At 51.5% G+C, this 15721-nt stretch overlaps 16 non-coding genes and 1 pseudogene across 16 annotated transcripts; all 17 read left to right on the forward strand.

Moving 5' to 3' along the window:
* The first annotated feature begins 211 nt into the window (after positions 1-211).
* Positions 212-402, forward strand: LOC138458559 (U2 spliceosomal RNA). Its single transcript, XR_011262439.1, has one exon. It is a non-coding gene; the product is annotated as a U2 spliceosomal RNA (small nuclear RNA).
* A 617-nt stretch (positions 403-1019) lies between these two features.
* On the forward strand, positions 1020-1210 carry LOC138458570 (U2 spliceosomal RNA). Its single transcript, XR_011262441.1, has one exon. It is a non-coding gene; the product is annotated as a U2 spliceosomal RNA (small nuclear RNA).
* Positions 1211-1833: 623 nt separating this feature from the next.
* On the forward strand, positions 1834-2024 carry LOC138459671 (U2 spliceosomal RNA). The gene has a single exon (XR_011262640.1). It is a non-coding gene; the product is annotated as a U2 spliceosomal RNA (small nuclear RNA).
* Positions 2025-4763: 2739 nt separating this feature from the next.
* On the forward strand, positions 4764-5006 carry LOC138460798 (U2 spliceosomal RNA; annotated as a pseudogene).
* A 617-nt stretch (positions 5007-5623) lies between these two features.
* On the forward strand, positions 5624-5814 carry LOC138458581 (U2 spliceosomal RNA). Its single transcript, XR_011262443.1, has one exon. It is a non-coding gene; the product is annotated as a U2 spliceosomal RNA (small nuclear RNA).
* A 623-nt stretch (positions 5815-6437) lies between these two features.
* On the forward strand, positions 6438-6628 carry LOC138458592 (U2 spliceosomal RNA). Its single transcript, XR_011262444.1, has one exon. It is a non-coding gene; the product is annotated as a U2 spliceosomal RNA (small nuclear RNA).
* Positions 6629-7251: 623 nt separating this feature from the next.
* On the forward strand, positions 7252-7442 carry LOC138458603 (U2 spliceosomal RNA). Its single transcript, XR_011262446.1, has one exon. It is a non-coding gene; the product is annotated as a U2 spliceosomal RNA (small nuclear RNA).
* A 617-nt stretch (positions 7443-8059) lies between these two features.
* Positions 8060-8250, forward strand: LOC138458614 (U2 spliceosomal RNA). The gene has a single exon (XR_011262448.1). It is a non-coding gene; the product is annotated as a U2 spliceosomal RNA (small nuclear RNA).
* Positions 8251-8873: 623 nt separating this feature from the next.
* Positions 8874-9064, forward strand: LOC138459429 (U2 spliceosomal RNA). Its single transcript, XR_011262596.1, has one exon. It is a non-coding gene; the product is annotated as a U2 spliceosomal RNA (small nuclear RNA).
* A 623-nt stretch (positions 9065-9687) lies between these two features.
* LOC138458625 (U2 spliceosomal RNA) lies at positions 9688-9878 on the forward strand. Its single transcript, XR_011262451.1, has one exon. It is a non-coding gene; the product is annotated as a U2 spliceosomal RNA (small nuclear RNA).
* A 613-nt stretch (positions 9879-10491) lies between these two features.
* Positions 10492-10682, forward strand: LOC138458636 (U2 spliceosomal RNA). The gene has a single exon (XR_011262453.1). It is a non-coding gene; the product is annotated as a U2 spliceosomal RNA (small nuclear RNA).
* Positions 10683-11305: 623 nt separating this feature from the next.
* On the forward strand, positions 11306-11496 carry LOC138458647 (U2 spliceosomal RNA). The gene has a single exon (XR_011262455.1). It is a non-coding gene; the product is annotated as a U2 spliceosomal RNA (small nuclear RNA).
* Positions 11497-12119: 623 nt separating this feature from the next.
* Positions 12120-12310, forward strand: LOC138458658 (U2 spliceosomal RNA). Its single transcript, XR_011262457.1, has one exon. It is a non-coding gene; the product is annotated as a U2 spliceosomal RNA (small nuclear RNA).
* Positions 12311-12927: 617 nt separating this feature from the next.
* LOC138458669 (U2 spliceosomal RNA) lies at positions 12928-13118 on the forward strand. Its single transcript, XR_011262459.1, has one exon. It is a non-coding gene; the product is annotated as a U2 spliceosomal RNA (small nuclear RNA).
* A 623-nt stretch (positions 13119-13741) lies between these two features.
* Positions 13742-13932, forward strand: LOC138459440 (U2 spliceosomal RNA). Its single transcript, XR_011262598.1, has one exon. It is a non-coding gene; the product is annotated as a U2 spliceosomal RNA (small nuclear RNA).
* A 623-nt stretch (positions 13933-14555) lies between these two features.
* Positions 14556-14746, forward strand: LOC138458691 (U2 spliceosomal RNA). Its single transcript, XR_011262462.1, has one exon. It is a non-coding gene; the product is annotated as a U2 spliceosomal RNA (small nuclear RNA).
* A 613-nt stretch (positions 14747-15359) lies between these two features.
* Positions 15360-15550, forward strand: LOC138458702 (U2 spliceosomal RNA). Its single transcript, XR_011262463.1, has one exon. It is a non-coding gene; the product is annotated as a U2 spliceosomal RNA (small nuclear RNA).
* The last annotated feature ends 171 nt before the right edge of the window (positions 15551-15721 follow it).

Genomic DNA, 15721 nt, shown 5'->3' on the forward strand with positions numbered 1-15721 from the left:
GCCTGTGTCTGGCCGTCTCGCACCAGGCGCTGTGGGACCCATGGAAATCTTGGGGCGGAGCCATGCAAAATATGCTTACCATACCGCCGGGCATGCTGGTCATGCAAATGCTATTCTTGGCCGAGGAATCTGGGGCTCTGCCGCAGAGCGTTGCTCCGAGTCAGCAGGGGAGCTGCCGAGCAGCAGTCTTTCAGGCAAAGCTTTTGTGGGCATCGCTTCTCGGCCTTTTGGCTAAGATCAAGTGTAGTATCTGTTCTTATCAGTTTAATATCTGATACGTCCTCTATCTGGGGACCATATATTAAATTGATTTTTGGAACCGGGAGATGGAATGGGAGCTTGCTCTGTCCACTCCACGCATCAACTTGGTATTGCAGTACCTCCAGGACTGGTGCACTTCCCCACTTGGGGAAAACAATGCTGTGAAAAAGAAAGACTGAGCAATCCTTGAAAGAAGAGCACTTTGCAATATTTTTTTGTTTAAATGTGTTTTTTTTTTCCAGTGTTTCGGAAAAGGTGCTGTTGTGTCACGGGAGGAAAAAAAAGTCTGCCCTTTTTGCTTGCTTTTCACAGGAGCTGCAAAGCAAGGCAAAGGAGCCAGCCAGCCAGCCAGCCAGCAGCACAAGGAGGAGATGGGGGACACTGTCCTTGCCCTGCCTCACCCCTGAACGGCCCCGAACGGCCAAGCCTTATCTGAGGGGGACGCACTTGGGGGAGCATCTCCTGGGCAGCTGAGGGTGACTTTCGGCCGCTAGGTGACGGGGCCAGTGCCAGGCCGGGCTGCAGCTTGGCTGGGTGGAGCTCTGCAGCCTGTGTCTGGCCGTCTCGCACCAGGCGCTGTGGGACCCATGGAAATCTTGGGGCGGAGCCATGCAAAATATGCTTACCATACCGCCGGGCATGCTGGTCATGCAAATGCTATTCTTGGCCGAGGAATCTGGGGCTCTGCCGCAGAGCGTTGCTCCGAGTCAGCAGGGGAGCTGCCGAGCAGCAGTCTTTCAGGCAAAGCTTTTGTGGGCATCGCTTCTCGGCCTTTTGGCTAAGATCAAGTGTAGTATCTGTTCTTATCAGTTTAATATCTGATACGTCCTCTATCTGGGGACCATATATTAAATTGATTTTTGGAACCGGGAGATGGAATGGGAGCTTGCTCTGTCCACTCCACGCATCAACTTGGTATTGCAGTACCTCCAGGACTGGTGCACTTCCCCACTTGGGGAAAACAATGCTGTGAAAAAGAAAGACTGAGCAATTCTTGAAAGAAGAGCACTTTGCAATATTTTTTTGTTTAAATGTGTTTTTTTTTTCCAGTGTTTCGGAAAAGGTGCTGTTGTGTCACGGGAGGAAAAAAAAGTCTGCCCTTTTTGCTTGCTTTTCACAGGAGCTGCAAAGCAAGGCAAAGGAGCCAGCCAGCCAGCCAGCAGCACAAGGAGGAGATGGGGGACACTGTCCTTCCCCTGCCTCACCCCTGAAAGTCCCCGAACGGCCCCGAACGGCCAAGCCTTATCTGAGGGGGACGCACTTGGGGGAGCATCTCCTGGGCAGCTGAGGGTGACTTTCGGCCGCTAGGTGACGGGGCCAGTGCCAGGCCGGGCTGCAGCTTGGCTGGGTGGAGCTCTGCAGCCTGTGTCTGGCCGTCTCGCACCAGGCGCTGTGGGACCCATGGAAATCTTGGGGCGGAGCCATGCAAAATATGCTTACCATACCGCCGGGCATGCTGGTCATGCAAATGCTATTCTTGGCCGAGGAATCTGGGGCTCTGCCGCAGAGCGTTGCTCCGAGTCAGCAGGGGAGCTGCCGAGCAGCAGTCTTTCAGGCAAAGCTTTTGTGGGCATCGCTTCTCGGCCTTTTGGCTAAGATCAAGTGTAGCATCTGTTCTTATCAGTTTAATATCTGATACGTCCTCTATCTGGGGACCATATATTAAATTGATTTTTGGAACCGGGAGATGGAATGGGAGCTTGCTCTGTCCACTCCACGCATCAACTTGGTATTGCAGTACCTCCAGGACTGGTGCACTTCCCCACTTGGGGAAAACAATGCTGTGAAAAAGAAAGACTGAGCAATTCTTGAAAGAAGAGCACTTTGCAATATTTTTTTGTTTAAATGTGTTTTTTTTTTCCAGTGTTTCGGAAAAGGTGCTGTTGTGTCACGGGAGGAAAAAAAAGTCTGCCCTTTTTGCTTGCTTTTCACAGGAGCTGCAAAGCAAGGCAAAGGAGCCAGCCAGCCAGCCAGCAGCACAAGGAGGAGATGGGGGACACTGTCCTTGCCCTGCCTCACCCCTGAAAGGCCCCGAACGGCCCCGAACGGCCAAGCCTTATCTGAGGGGGACGCACTTGGGGGAGCATCTCCTGGGCAGCTGAGGGTGACTTTCGGCCGCTAGGTGACGGGGCCAGTGCCAGGCCGGGCTGCAGCTTGGCTGGGTGGAGCTCTGCAGCCTGTGTCTGGCCGTCTCGCACCAGGCGCTGTGGGACCCATGGAAATCTTGGGGCGGAGCCATGCAAAATATGCTTACCATACCGCCGGGCATGCTGGTCATGCAAATGCTATTCTTGGCCGAGGAATCTGGGGCTCTGCCGCAGAGCGTTGCTCCGAGTCAGCAGGGGAGCTGCCGAGCAGCAGTCTTTCAGGCAAAGCTTTTGTGGGCATCGCTTCTCGGCCTTTTGGCTATGATCAAGTGTCGGGATTCACCTTAGCTGTCTGGCTTGCCCAGTCCAAGGTAGACTCCTTTTACAGCTGGCCTCCCTGACCTTCGGGTCAGGGAGTGGGCTACTGATCATGCCTTGAAGGACCGGAGAATCTTTCGGGCTGGACGAGTTTCGAGTGGAAGTTTTGAAGGGGTACGCATCAGAGGACTCCCCCAGCATGGCTGAAGCATCGCGTGTTCTACCGCCGGCGACGCAGCTGAGATATTCAGTTCGGATTGCTGTCCAGAAGGATTTCCAAGAAGTAAAGGATTTCGACTATGTTGTTAATAAGGTACTTTTTGAAGCTTTACAAGCAGACAAAGACAAAATTTATTGTATGCAAGAGCACAGGAACGCTTGCACGTATGATATTACTTTTGTAGACGAAGTCTCTTCCTTGAGTGCATATGAAGTGTACAAATTGGAAAAGGAGAATAGTAGTATTTTGGAAGGTGTTCTGGTGGAGCTTTGTTTTGTTCGACAAACTGTTCCATTAACTGTGCATATGTACAATCCGTTTGTGTCAGCAGAGAAAATTAGTAATTGGTTATTACATTATTGTGAAGAAGTGAGAGGAGGTCAAGTTCAAAGAAATAAATTTGGGTATTTTAACGGTGATCGGAGATTTGTTGTGGTGCTAAAAAAACATCCAGAAGGCATTGGAGGTTTATATCACCCCCCGGGTGTGTTTAAGATTTTGGAACAGAATGGGTATCTGTATTACCCCAACCAGCCAGTGTTTTGTAGGTTTTGTCGACAGTTTGGACACGCAAAACGAAACTGCCCGAAAGATAAATGTTGGAATTGTGGTGATCCAAACCATAAAATAGTTGACTGTGATCAGAAGCTGATGTGTACTGTTTGTGATATGGAGGGACATGTTGCAGCGACATGCCCGACTACCCGGCGTACATATGCACAAGCTGCTAGTAAAGGTGGTTTTCACAGAGAAGATCGTGAAGATGTGAAAAACCTGGTTAACATGTCGGAGGATCTAAGAACGAAAGAGAAATTGGTTGATAAAATTGAAGATGCGACAAGCCTGATTAAGGCAGTAGTTGAAGTTCCCCCTGTTGATGTATTATGTACATATGCTCAAGCAAATAGTGGAGGTGGGATTCGACAGGAGGTACGTGTGGATACAGAACGCTTTGAGGATGTGGAGAAAATTGATGTGACAGGTGAAAAGGAGGTTGAGAAGAGAAAAGACGAAGAAGGAATTATTCAAGTAGCCAGTGGAAGTAGAATTGGCCGGGAGAATGGTGGGGTCACAGACTGTTTGGTGGTTGCGGAAAAGGTTGAGAAAACGGTTAAGAAGGCAGTTGGAAAGGCATTAACGAAGGTTGAAGTGTGGAGTGCACTACTTGAATGGACGGGGACCTTGCGTGAAATATTTTCATTTTCTGTTGAGCGTGAACATTTGGTTTTAAATGATTATTTACGAATTCAGTTTGATGAGAAAAAAGAAGATGTTGACATAAATGAGCATCAAAGACTATATGGGATATATCGGACTCACAGATGGAGACAGTTTGAGAAGGAGGAGATGGAACACCCCAGGCAGTGGTGGAGAGAAGATAACTATATTCCTAAGGTGAAGGTTTGTTCGAATAAACAGGATGCAGTGTCGTCCCAGCTTCTACCACCACGTGTTAAGAATTTTTTGGAAAGGGAAAGAGTGGTGGTTCAACGAGCTGCATGTATGGGGAAAATAGAAGCGGCTTTGAGCGAGGTTGAGAATGTTCAACAAGGTATTGATGTTCAGAGAGTAGAGACATTGAATAAGTATAGTGTTTTACAGGCTGAGTCGGACAGTGAGAAGAACGAGGAGGTGGTGAATCGGTTGACGCAGAAGGAGATTGAGCGAAGGTCAAGGAGACAAAGATCTGATCGGAGCCGGTCAGGCATTAGAGATGGGAAAGCATCTTTTAAGTAGTATTGGAATGAGAAAAGGAGATAAGAGAGAAAAATTGTGATAGACTGATGCGAAATTTTTGGATTTTTTTATTGATTTGGTGTTTTTAATTTGGAGTTTTTTTCTATTGGAATTTTTTGATTTGGTGTTTTTTGATTGGCATTTTTTGTAAATTGGAGGTTTGGGACGGTTGAAGGGGTGAAGTGGAGACCGAATAAAAAAAAAAAAAAAAAAAAAAAAAAAAAAAAAAATCTGTTCTTATCAGTTTAATATCTGATACGTCCTCTATCTGGGGACCATATATTAAATTGATTTTTGGAACCGGGAGATGGAATGGGAGCTTGCTCTGTCCACTCCACGCATCAACTTGGTATTGCAGTACCTCCAGGACTGGTGCACTTCCCCACTTGGGGAAAACAATGCTGTGAAAAAGAAAGACTGAGCAATCCTTGAAAGAAGAGCACTTTGCAATATTTTTTTGTTTAAATGTGTTTTTTTTTTCCAGTGTTTCGGAAAAGGTGCTGTTGTGTCACGGGAGGAAAAAAAAGTCTGCCCTTTTTGCTTGCTTTTCACAGGAGCTGCAAAGCAAGGCAAAGGAGCCAGCCAGCCAGCCAGCCAGCAGCACAAGGAGGAGATGGGGGACACTGTCCTTGCCCTGCCTCACCCCTGAACGGCCCCGAACGGCCAAGCCTTATCTGAGGGGGACGCACTTGGGGGAGCATCTCCTGGGCAGCTGAGGGTGACTTTCGGCCGCTAGGTGACGGGGCCAGTGCCAGGCCGGGCTGCAGCTTGGCTGGGTGGAGCTCTGCAGCCTGTGTCTGGCCGTCTCGCACCAGGCGCTGTGGGACCCATGGAAATCTTGGGGCGGAGCCATGCAAAATATGCTTACCATACCGCCGGGCATGCTGGTCATGCAAATGCTATTCTTGGCCGAGGAATCTGGGGCTCTGCCGCAGAGCGTTGCTCCGAGTCAGCAGGGGAGCTGCCGAGCAGCAGTCTTTCAGGCAAAGCTTTTGTGGGCATCGCTTCTCGGCCTTTTGGCTAAGATCAAGTGTAGTATCTGTTCTTATCAGTTTAATATCTGATACGTCCTCTATCTGGGGACCATATATTAAATTGATTTTTGGAACCGGGAGATGGAATGGGAGCTTGCTCTGTCCACTCCACGCATCAACTTGGTATTGCAGTACCTCCAGGACTGGTGCACTTCCCCACTTGGGGAAAACAATGCTGTGAAAAAGAAAGACTGAGCAATTCTTGAAAGAAGAGCACTTTGCAATATTTTTTTGTTTAAATGTGTTTTTTTTTTCCAGTGTTTCGGAAAAGGTGCTGTTGTGTCACGGGAGGAAAAAAAAGTCTGCCCTTTTTGCTTGCTTTTCACAGGAGCTGCAAAGCAAGGCAAAGGAGCCAGCCAGCCAGCCAGCAGCACAAGGAGGAGATGGGGGACACTGTCCTTGCCCTGCCTCACCCCTGAAAGGCCCCGAACGGCCCCGAACGGCCAAGCCTTATCTGAGGGGGACGCACTTGGGGGAGCATCTCCTGGGCAGCTGAGGGTGACTTTCGGCCGCTAGGTGACGGGGCCAGTGCCAGGCCGGGCTGCAGCTTCTCTGGGTGGAGCTCTGCAGCCTGTGTCTGGCCGTCTCGCACCAGGCGCTGTGGGACCCATGGAAATCTTGGGGCGGAGCCATGCAAAATATGCTTACCATACCGCCGGGCATGCTGGTCATGCAAATGCTATTCTTGGCCGAGGAATCTGGGGCTCTGCCGCAGAGCGTTGCTCCGAGTCAGCAGGGGAGCTGCCGAGCAGCAGTCTTTCAGGCAAAGCTTTTGTGGGCATCGCTTCTCGGCCTTTTGGCTAAGATCAAGTGTAGTATCTGTTCTTATCAGTTTAATATCTGATACGTCCTCTATCTGGGGACCATATATTAAATTGATTTTTGGAACCGGGAGATGGAATGGGAGCTTGCTCTGTCCACTCCACGCATCAACTTGGTATTGCAGTACCTCCAGGACTGGTGCACTTCCCCACTTGGGGAAAACAATGCTGTGAAAAAGAAAGACTGAGCAATTCTTGAAAGAAGAGCACTTTGCAATATTTTTTTGTTTAAATGTGTTTTTTTTTTCCAGTGTTTCGGAAAAGGTGCTGTTGTGTCACGGGAGGAAAAAAAAGTCTGCCCTTTTTGCTTGCTTTTCACAGGAGCTGCAAAGCAAGGCAAAGGAGCCAGCCAGCCAGCCAGCAGCACAAGGAGGAGATGGGGGACACTGTCCTTGCCCTGCCTCACCCCTGAAAGGCCCCGAACGGCCCCGAACGGCCAAGCCTTATCTGAGGGGGACGCACTTGGGGGAGCATCTCCTGGGCAGCTGAGGGTGACTTTCGGCCGCTAGGTGACGGGGCCAGTGCCAGGCCGGGCTGCAGCTTGGCTGGGTGGAGCTCTGCAGCCTGTGTCTGGCCGTCTCGCACCAGGCGCTGTGGGACCCATGGAAATCTTGGGGCGGAGCCATGCAAAATATGCTTACCATACCGCCGGGCATGCTGGTCATGCAAATGCTATTCTTGGCCGAGGAATCTGGGGCTCTGCCGCAGAGCGTTGCTCCGAGTCAGCAGGGGAGCTGCCGAGCAGCAGTCTTTCAGGCAAAGCTTTTGTGGGCATCGCTTCTCGGCCTTTTGGCTAAGATCAAGTGTAGTATCTGTTCTTATCAGTTTAATATCTGATACGTCCTCTATCTGGGGACCATATATTAAATTGATTTTTGGAACCGGGAGATGGAATGGGAGCTTGCTCTGTCCACTCCACGCATCAACTTGGTATTGCAGTACCTCCAGGACTGGTGCACTTCCCCACTTGGGGAAAACAATGCTGTGAAAAAGAAAGACTGAGCAATCCTTGAAAGAAGAGCACTTTGCAATATTTTTTTGTTTAAATGTGTTTTTTTTTTCCAGTGTTTCGGAAAAGGTGCTGTTGTGTCACGGGAGGAAAAAAAAGTCTGCCCTTTTTGCTTGCTTTTCACAGGAGCTGCAAAGCAAGGCAAAGGAGCCAGCCAGCCAGCCAGCCAGCAGCACAAGGAGGAGATGGGGGACACTGTCCTTGCCCTGCCTCACCCCTGAACGGCCCCGAACGGCCAAGCCTTATCTGAGGGGGACGCACTTGGGGGAGCATCTCCTGGGCAGCTGAGGGTGACTTTCGGCCGCTAGGTGACGGGGCCAGTGCCAGGCCGGGCTGCAGCTTGGCTGGGTGGAGCTCTGCAGCCTGTGTCTGGCCGTCTCGCACCAGGCGCTGTGGGACCCATGGAAATCTTGGGGCGGAGCCATGCAAAATATGCTTACCATACCGCCGGGCATGCTGGTCATGCAAATGCTATTCTTGGCCGAGGAATCTGGGGCTCTGCCGCAGAGCGTTGCTCCGAGTCAGCAGGGGAGCTGCCGAGCAGCAGTCTTTCAGGCAAAGCTTTTGTGGGCATCGCTTCTCGGCCTTTTGGCTAAGATCAAGTGTAGTATCTGTTCTTATCAGTTTAATATCTGATACGTCCTCTATCTGGGGACCATATATTAAATTGATTTTTGGAACCGGGAGATGGAATGGGAGCTTGCTCTGTCCACTCCACGCATCAACTTGGTATTGCAGTACCTCCAGGACTGGTGCACTTCCCCACTTGGGGAAAACAATGCTGTGAAAAAGAAAGACTGAGCAATTCTTGAAAGAAGAGCACTTTGCAATATTTTTTTGTTTAAATGTGTTTTTTTTTTCCAGTGTTTCGGAAAAGGTGCTGTTGTGTCACGGGAGGAAAAAAAAGTCTGCCCTTTTTGCTTGCTTTTCACAGGAGCTGCAAAGCAAGGCAAAGGAGCCAGCCAGCCAGCCAGCAGCACAAGGAGGAGATGGGGGACACTGTCCTTCCCCTGCCTCACCGCTGAAAGTCCCCGAACGGCCCCGAACGGCCAAGCCTTATCTGAGGGGGACGCACTTGGGGGAGCATCTCCTGGGCAGCTGAGGGTGACTTTCGGCCGCTAGGTGACGGGGCCAGTGCCAGGCCGGGCTGCAGCTTGGCTGGGTGGAGCTCTGCAGCCTGTGTCTGGCCGTCTCGCACCAGGCGCTGTGGGACCCATGGAAATCTTGGGGCGGAGCCATGCAAAATATGCTTACCATACCGCCGGGCATGCTGGTCATGCAAATGCTATTCTTGGCCGAGGAATCTGGGGCTCTGCCGCAGAGCGTTGCTCCGAGTCAGCAGGGGAGCTGCCGAGCAGCAGTCTTTCAGGCAAAGCTTTTGTGGGCATCGCTTCTCGGCCTTTTGGCTAAGATCAAGTATAGTATCTGTTCTTATCAGTTTAATATCTGATACGTCCTCTATCTGGGGACCATATATTAAATTGATTTTTGGAACCGGGAGATGGAATGGGAGCTTGCTCTGTCCACTCCACGCATCAACTTGGTATTGCAGTACCTCCAGGACTGGTGCACTTCCCCACTTGGGGAAAACAATGCTGTGAAAAAGAAAGACTGAGCAATTCTTGAAAGAAGAGCACTTTGCAATATTTTTTTGTTTAAATGTGTTTTTTTTTTCCAGTGTTTCGGAAAAGGTGCTGTTGTGTCACGGGAGGAAAAAAAAGTCTGCCCTTTTTGCTTGCTTTTCACAGGAGCTGCAAAGCAAGGCAAAGGAGCCAGCCAGCCAGCCAGCAGCACAAGGAGGAGATGGGGGACACTGTCCTTGCCCTGCCTCACCCCTGAAAGTCCCCGAACGGCCCCGAACGGCCAAGCCTTATCTGAGGGGGACGCACTTGGGGGAGCATCTCCTGGGCAGCTGAGGGTGACTTTCGGCCGCTGGGTGACGGGGCCAGTGCCAGGCCGGGCTGCAGCTTGGCTGGGTGGAGCTCTGCAGCCTGTGTCTGGCCGTCTCGCACCAGGCGCTGTGGGACCCATGGAAATCTTGGGGCGGAGCCATGCAAAATATGCTTACCATACCACCGGGCATGCTGGTCATGCAAATGCTATTCTTGGCCGAGGAATCTGGGGCTCTGCCGCAGAGCGTTGCTCCGAGTCAGCAGGGGAGCTGCCGAGCAGCAGTCTTTCAGGCAAAGCTTTTGTGGGCATCGCTTCTCGGCCTTTTGGCTAAGATCAAGTGTAGTATCTGTTCTTATCAGTTTAATATCTGATACGTCCTCTATCTGGGGACCATATATTAAATTGATTTTTGGAACCGGGAGATGGAATGGGAGCTTGCTCTGTCCACTCCACGCATCAACTTGGTATTGCAGTACCTCCAGGACTGGTGCACTTCCCCACTTGGGGAAAACAATGCTGTGAAAAAGAAAGACTGAGCAATCCTTGAAAGAAGAGCACTTTGCAATATTTTTTTGTTTAAATGTGTTTTTTTTTTCCAGTGTTTCGGAAAAGGTGCTGTTGTGTCACGGGAGGAAAAAAAAGTCTGCCCTTTTTGCTTGCTTTTCACAGGAGCTGCAAAGCAAGGCAAAGGAGCCAGCCAGCCAGCCAGCAGCACAAGGAGGAGATGGGGGACACTGTCCTTGCCCTGCCTCACCCCTGAACGGCCCCGAACGGCCAAGCCTTATCTGAGGGGGACGCACTTGGGGGAGCATCTCCTGGGCAGCTGAGGGTGACTTTCGGCCGCTAGGTGACGGGGCCAGTGCCAGGCCGGGCTGCAGCTTGGCTGGGTGGAGCTCTGCAGCCTGTGTCTGGCCGTCTCGCACCAGGCGCTGTGGGACCCATGGAAATCTTGGGGCGGAGCCATGCAAAATATGCTTACCATACCGCCGGGCATGCTGGTCATGCAAATGCTATTCTTGGCCGAGGAATCTGGGGCTCTGCCGCAGAGCGTTGCTCCGAGTCAGCAGGGGAGCTGCCGAGCAGCAGTCTTTCAGGCAAAGCTTTTGTGGGCATCGCTTCTCGGCCTTTTGGCTAAGATCAAGTGTAGTATCTGTTCTTATCAGTTTAATATCTGATACGTCCTCTATCTGGGGACCATATATTAAATTGATTTTTGGAACCGGGAGATGGAATGGGAGCTTGCTCTGTCCACTCCACGCATCAACTTGGTATTGCAGTACCTCCAGGACTGGTGCACTTCCCCACTTGGGGAAAACAATGCTGTGAAAAAGAAAGACTGAGCAATTCTTGAAAGAAGAGCACTTTGCAATATTTTTTTGTTTAAATGTGTTTTTTTTTTCCAGTGTTTCGGAAAAGGTGCTGTTGTGTCACGGGAGGAAAAAAAAGTCTGCCCTTTTTGCTTGCTTTTCACAGGAGCTGCAAAGCAAGGCAAAGGAGCCAGCCAGCCAGCCAGCAGCACAAGGAGGAGATGGGGGACACTGTCCTTGCCCTGCCTCACCCCTGAAAGGCCCCGAACGGCCCCGAACGGCCAAGCCTTATCTGAGGGGGACGCACTTGGGGGAGCATCTCCTGGGCAGCTGAGGGTGACTTTCGGCCGCTAGGTGACGGGGCCAGTGCCAGGCCGGGCTGCAGCTTGGCTGGGTGGAGCTCTGCAGCCTGTGTCTGGCCGTCTCGCACCAGGCGCTGTGGGACCCATGGAAATCTTGGGGCGGAGCCATGCAAAATATGCTTACCATACCGCCGGGCATGCTGGTCATGCAAATGCTATTCTTGGCCGAGGAATCTGGGGCTCTGCCGCAGAGCGTTGCTCCGAGTCAGCAGGGGAGCTGCCGAGCAGCAGTCTTTCAGGCAAAGCTTTTGTGGGCATCGCTTCTCGGCCTTTTGGCTAAGATCAAGTGTAGTATCTGTTCTTATCAGTTTAATATCTGATACGTCCTCTATCTGGGGACCATATATTAAATTGATTTTTGGAACCGGGAGATGGAATGGGAGCTTGCTCTGTCCACTCCACGCATCAACTTGGTATTGCAGTACCTCCAGGACTGGTGCACTTCCCCACTTGGGGAAAACAATGCTGTGAAAAAGAAAGACTGAGCAATTCTTGAAAGAAGAGCACTTTGCAATATTTTTTTGTTTAAATGTGTTTTTTTTTTCCAGTGTTTCGGAAAAGGTGCTGTTGTGTCACGGGAGGAAAAAAAAGTCTGCCCTTTTTGCTTGCTTTTCACAGGAGCTGCAAAGCAAGGCAAAGGAGCCAGCCAGCCAGCCAGCAGCACAAGGAGGAGATGGGGGACACTGTCCTTGCCCTGCCTCACCCCTGAAAGTCCCCGAACGGCCCCGAACGGCCAAGCCTTATCTGAGGGGGACGCACTTGGGGGAGCATCTCCTGGGCAGCTGAGGGTGACTTTCGGCCGCTAGGTGACGGGGCCAGTGCCAGGCCGGGCTGCAGCTTGGCTGGGTGGAGCTCTGCAGCCTGTGTCTGGCCGTCTCGCACCAGGCGCTGTGGGACCCATGGAAATCTTGGGGCGGAGCCATGCAAAATATGCTTACCATACCGCCGGGCATGCTGGTCATGCAAATGCTATTCTTGGCCGAGGAATCTGGGGCTCTGCCGCAGAGCGTTGCTCCGAGTCAGCAGGGGAGCTGCCGAGCAGCAGTCTTTCAGGCAAAGCTTTTGTGGGCATCGCTTCTCGGCCTTTTGGCTAAGATCAAGTGTAGTATCTGTTCTTATCAGTTTAATATCTGATACGTCCTCTATCTGGGGACCATATATTAAATTGATTTTTGGAACCGGGAGATGGAATGGGAGCTTGCTCTGTCCACTCCACGCATCAACTTGGTATTGCAGTACCTCCAGGACTGGTGCACTTCCCCACTTGGGGAAAACAATGCTGTGAAAAAGAAAGACTGAGCAATCCTTGAAAGAAGAGCACTTTGCAATATTTTTTTGTTTAAATGTGTTTTTTTTTTCCAGTGTTTCGGAAAAGGTGCTGTTGTGTCACGGGAGGAAAAAAAAGTCTGCCCTTTTTGCTTGCTTTTCACAGGAGCTGCAAAGCAAGGCAAAGGAGCCAGCCAGCCAGCCAGCCAGCAGCACAAGGAGGAGATGGGGGACACTGTCCTTGCCCTGCCTCACCCCTGAACGGCCCCGAACGGCCAAGCCTTATCTGAGGGGGACGCACTTGGGGGAGCATCTCCTGGGCAGCTGAGGGTGACTTTCGGCCGCTAGGTGACGGGGCCAGTGCCAGGCCGGGCTGCAGCTTGGCTGGGTGGAGCTCTGCAGCCTGTGTCTGGCCGTCTCGCACCAGGCGCTGTGGGACCCATGGAAATCTTGGGGCGGAGCCATGCAAAATATGCTTACCATACCGCCGGGCATGCTGGTCATGCAAATGCTATTCTTGGCCGAGGAATCTGGGGCTCTGCCGCAGAGCGTTGCTCCGAGTCAGCAGGGGAGCTGCCGAGCAGCAGTCTTTCAGGCAAAGCTTTTGTGGGCATCGCTTCTCGGCCTTTTGGCTAAGATCAAGTGTAGTATCTGTTCTTATCAGTTTAATATCTGATACGTCCTCTATCTGGGGACCATATATTAAATTGATTTTTGGAACCGGGAGATGGAATGGGAGCTTGCTCTGTCCACTCCACGCATCAACTTGGTATTGCAGTACCTCCAGGACTGGTGCACTTCCCCACTTGGGGAAAACAATGCTGTGAAAAAGAAAGACTGAGCAATTCTTGAAAGAAGAGCACTTTGCAATATTTTTTTGTTTAAATGTGTTTTTTTTTTCCAGTGTTTCGGAAAAGGTGCTGTTGTGTCACGGGAGGAAAAAAAAGTCTGCCCTTTTTGCTTGCTTTTCACAGGAGCTGCAAAGCAAGGCAAAGGAGCCAGCCAGCCAGCCAGCAGCACAAGGAGGAGATGGGGGACACTGTCCTTCCCCTGCCTCACCGCTGAAAGTCCCCGAACGGCCCCGAACGGCCAAGCCTTATCTGAGGGGGACGCACTTGGGGGAGCATCTCCTGGGCAGCTGAGGGTGACTTTCGGCCGCTAGGTGACGGGGCCAGTGCCAGGCCGGGCTGCAGCTTGGCTGGGTGGAGCTCTGCAGCCTGTGTCTGGCCGTCTCGCACCAGGCGCTGTGGGACCCATGGAAATCTTGGGGCGGAGCCATGCAAAATATGCTTACCATACCGCCGGGCATGCTGGTCATGCAAATGCTATTCTTGGCCGAGGAATCTGGGGCTCTGCCGCAGAGCGTTGCTCCGAGTCAGCAGGGGAGCTGCCGAGCAGCAGTCTTTCAGGCAAAGCTTTTGTGGGCATCGCTTCTCGGCCTTTTGGCTAAGATCAAGTATAGTATCTGTTCTTATCAGTTTAATATCTGATACGTCCTCTATCTGGGGACCATATATTAAATTGATTTTTGGAACCGGGAGATGGAATGGGAGCTTGCTCTGTCCACTCCACGCATCAACTTGGTATTGCAGTACCTCCAGGACTGGTGCACTTCCCCACTTGGGGAAAACAATGCTGTGAAAAAGAAAGACTGAGCAATTCTTGAAAGAAGAGCACTTTGCAATATTTTTTTGTTTAAATGTGTTTTTTTTTTCCAGTGTTTCGGAAAAGGTGCTGTTGTGTCACGGGAGGAAAAAAAAGTCTGCCCTTTTTGCTTGCTTTTCACAGGAGCTGCAAAGCAAGGCAAAGGAGCCAGCCAGCCAGCCAGCAGCACAAGGAGGAGATGGGGGACACTGTCCTTGCCCTGCCTCACCCCTGAAAGTCCCCGAACGGCCCCGAACGGCCAAGCCTTATCTGAGGGGGACGCACTTGGGGGAGCATCTCCTGGGCAGCTGAGGGTGACTTTCGGCCGCTGGGTGACGGGGCCAGTGCCAGGCCGGGCTGCAGCTTGGCTGGGTGGAGCTCTGCAGCCTGTGTCTGGCCGTCTCGCACCAGGCGCTGTGGGACCCATGGAAATCTTGGGGCGGAGCCATGCAAAATATGCTTACCATACCACCGGGCATGCTGGTCATGCAAATGCTATTCTTGGCCGAGGAATCTGGGGCTCTGCCGCAGAGCGTTGCTCCGAGTCAGCAGGGGAGCTGCCGAGCAGCAGTCTTTCAGGCAAAGCTTTTGTGGGCATCGCTTCTCGGCCTTTTGGCTAAGATCAAGTGTAGTATCTGTTCTTATCAGTTTAATATCTGATACGTCCTCTATCTGGGGACCATATATTAAATTGATTTTTGGAACCGGGAGATGGAATGGGAGCTTGCTCTGTCCACTCCACGCATCAACTTGGTATTGCAGTACCTCCAGGACTGGTGCACTTCCCCACTTGGGGAAAACAATGCTGTGAAAAAGAAAGACTGAGCAATCCTTGAAAGAAGAGCACTTTGCAATATTTTTTTGTTTAAATGTGTTTTTTTTTTCCAGTGTTTCGGAAAAGGTGCTGTTGTGTCACGGGAGGAAAAAAAAGTCTGCCCTTTTTGCTTGCTTTTCACAGGAGCTGCAAAGCAAGGCAAAGGAGCCAGCCAGCCAGCCAGCAGCACAAGGAGGAGATGGGGGACACTGTCCTTGCCCTGCCTCACCCCTGAACGGCCCCGAACGGCCAAGCCTTATCTGAGGGGGACGCACTTGGGGGAGCATCTCCTGGGCAGCTGAGGGTGACTTTCGGCCGCTAGGTGACGGGGCCAGTGCCAGGCCGGGCTGCAGCTTGGCTGGGTGGAGCTCTGCAGCCTGTGTCTGGCCGTCTCGCACCAGGCGCTGTGGGACCCATGGAAATCTTGGGGCGGAGCCATGCAAAATATGCTTACCATACCGCCGGGCATGCTGGTCATGCAAATGCTATTCTTGGCCGAGGAATCTGGGGCTCTGCCGCAGAGCGTTGCTCCGAGTCAGCAGGGGAGCTGCCGAGCAGCAGTCTTTCAGGCAAAGCTTTTGTGGGCATCGCTTCTCGGCCTTTTGGCTAAGATCAAGTGTAGTATCTGTTCTTATCAGTTTAATATCTGATACGTCCTCTATCTGGGGACCATATATTAAATTGATTTTTGGAACCGGGAGATGGAATGGGAGCTTGCTCTGTCCACTCCACGCATCAACTTGGTATTGCAGTACCTCCAGGACTGGTGCACTTCCCCACTTGGGGAAAACAATGCTGTGAAAAAGAAAGACTGAGCAATTCTTGAAAGAAGAGCACTTTGCAATATTTTTTTGTTTAAATGTGTTTTTTTTTTCCAGTGTTTCGGAAAAGGTGCTGTTGTGTCACGGGAGGAAAAAAAAGTCTGCCCTTTTTGCTTGCTTTTCACAG

This window comes from Ambystoma mexicanum, chromosome 1p, assembly GCF_040938575.1.
Source record: "Ambystoma mexicanum isolate Mex_15411 chromosome 1p, UKY_AmexF1_1, whole genome shotgun sequence".
Classification (NCBI taxonomy): domain Eukaryota; kingdom Metazoa; phylum Chordata; class Amphibia; order Caudata; family Ambystomatidae; genus Ambystoma; species Ambystoma mexicanum.